The 2,344-nt window shown below is 38.1% G+C and overlaps 1 long non-coding RNA gene across 1 annotated transcript; it reads right to left on the reverse strand.

Annotated features, from left to right (window-relative positions):
* Positions 1 to 946: 946 nt before the first annotated feature.
* LOC143887078 (uncharacterized) lies at positions 947 to 2,005 on the reverse strand. Its single transcript, XR_013254014.1, has 2 exons — positions 1,897 to 2,005; positions 947 to 1,220 (listed from the first exon to the last, which is right to left on the reverse strand). It is a non-coding gene; the product is annotated as an uncharacterized LOC143887078 (long non-coding RNA).
* Positions 2,006 to 2,344: the final 339 nt, after the last annotated feature.

The following is a 2,344-nucleotide window of genomic DNA, read 5'->3' on the forward strand; positions in this document are numbered from 1 at the left end:
GAACTCATAGCGTACTTTGTAGTATTTCTTGAAGATCAAGTCAATTAGATATTTTTTACCAAAGAGTGAAAAATTGTGTAAGGGGGATGTCGCTCCTCAATCCTTCAAAACTACGCAATCCATTCAAGGTTGACTCGACACAGAGAACCACATCGCTAAATGGAACCAGTCCATTGATACCCAATACCCCCTTTGGTTGCTTTTGCCTCTTCCATATTTCATGTATGGAACAAAAGAAATTTTCACACTGTTGACAATAAAACCTCCCATAAGCATGTTGCATTGCAATGCGTTCTTGCTGGCATTCCAATCCCAGATTCCCTTCTTGAAGTGCATTCCATTAACCCTATTATTGTTGGCAAGGTGATACCATCAAGCTAAATACAGATGCTTCTTTGGAAGATGGAAATGGGCACATTGGAAGTATTTTGAGGAATGGAAAAGGCGAATTCATTTCTTCATCTTCTCATGGAGTTACCCGCGTTGAACATTAGTCTTTATGAGCTAAAACTAAAAGATATTCACATGGGCCTCCTATCCACATCTAATCTTAATATTCAAAAGATCTGGACAAAATATGAATCCTTGCTGGCAATAAAGATCATCAATAGCAAGTTATGTTACCCTGGTCATCAAAGGTAAGTTCTATTGCCCTTGGAAAGATCAAAGTATATTTCCGGATTTTCTATCCATGAGTACATAATTTATTGAGAACTCTGGCATTTCTCTCTCCCTATTCCTCCAGGTTGACTAAGCACTGTTTCAGATGATTGTAATGGGGTGGCTTGCCCAATTTGTAGTCTTTCTTTACTCTATCCTATATGGTAGGGGTCCCGCCAAACCCTAGCTTACCTTCCAAAAAAAGAGAACAGGCATGTTCAATTTCAGTAATATACCAAACTATCAAGATAAATGATCATTGCCATCTTGGGCTTAGTAGGATCAATGATCAAGAAAAGCAATCTGGGCTTAGTAAGATAAATGATAGCACATTGCCATCTTGGTCTATAACATGGAATATTGCAAGAGAAAAGAAGAAGCACAGAATCAACAAATGAGGATCTTATGAGAGAGAGAGAGAGAGAGAGAGAGAGAGAGAGACCACCATCCATAAACCATTCGCCATCTGAAGAAATGTATGCCCTGCTAATGGTAAGGTTCAAATCAGTCAAAACTTGCACAACCTCCAGCAAGCTTCCATACTTGTTAGCACTATCAGCCTGTAAAAATTCAAAAAAGCAGAGAAGATGTAGCAGCCATCAGACAGGTGCTAAAGGTAACCAGCATAGTTTAACAATATTGACTGGGAGGGCTAATGAAAAAATTAAAACATATAGCAATAACCGTAATATATTACTAAACAAACCAAAAGAGGGACATCAAAATGCATACAGAAAGACCATTCAAAAAAAATGTAGAGAAAGGAAGAGGTCTAGCCTGCTAAACAGGAAAATATATAGGACAGAAATCAGCAGCAGATCATAGGCTTTTCTCCTTTATTTTCTGAATCAGGCTTTAAAAGGGTGTCAATCCATAGCCTCAGGCAGAGGTCATAGTGGAATTGTGCAAAAGAAAATGAGGAAACCAAAAGAAACAAAAAAAAGGATGAATAAGTCAAAACCTCAGAAGAAAGAGGAAAGGCCTCTACGGTGACTTGTTTGCACCATCCAGATCAATATTCTACAGGGATAAATATTGGTTTAAAACTTTAAACAATATTTGATCTAATTAAACTCCATTACAGTCATGACCAAGGTGATTATAATACAATGAAGAGGGGGGTTCAAACATATGCAATCTAAAGACATCTGATAACAATCAGTTTGATAAAATAAAAAATCTGACCGAATTCAATCAATAATAGAACAAATAAGAAGAAAAATATTGTAAACTTACCACCATCGTCCTCTCGATCAGCAATGGAAGATGTAATAGGTGCCCCGGCCGAGGAACGGCTCCTTGAAACATCTATTCGAATGAATACAAAAGCTTTGTGAAAAGAGAGAGTTAAGCGGTGGAAGAGGGGAAGTACCGATTTTCCCTGAATAGTAAGTACAACTGGCGATGTGCAGATGATAGCTGTCACTCCAGCTATGATACGTGTAGCTACGGAGATGAAACTTGTCGCTTGCATTTTTGGCGTATTAGCAGGGGCAAAGCAGAGAATGAAATGACAGAAATGCCCTAAGAAAGGAGGACACAAAGGAAAGTTTTACAGAAATAAAATTGGTATGTAAACGGATTTAGACAAAAGGTGCAGACGATCTTTTAGGGGTTTTCCCTTTTAGTAGTAAAGGATTGTGTAGTCCATTTTAAAACCCCATAAATCGGAGGGTTAGATCAT

The sequence above is a fragment of the Tasmannia lanceolata genome, unplaced genomic scaffold, assembly GCF_043159265.1.
Source record: "Tasmannia lanceolata isolate RefF3 unplaced genomic scaffold, GAP_Taslan_0.1 ptg000012l, whole genome shotgun sequence".
In the NCBI taxonomy this organism is placed as follows: Eukaryota; Viridiplantae; Streptophyta; class Magnoliopsida; order Canellales; family Winteraceae; genus Tasmannia; species Tasmannia lanceolata.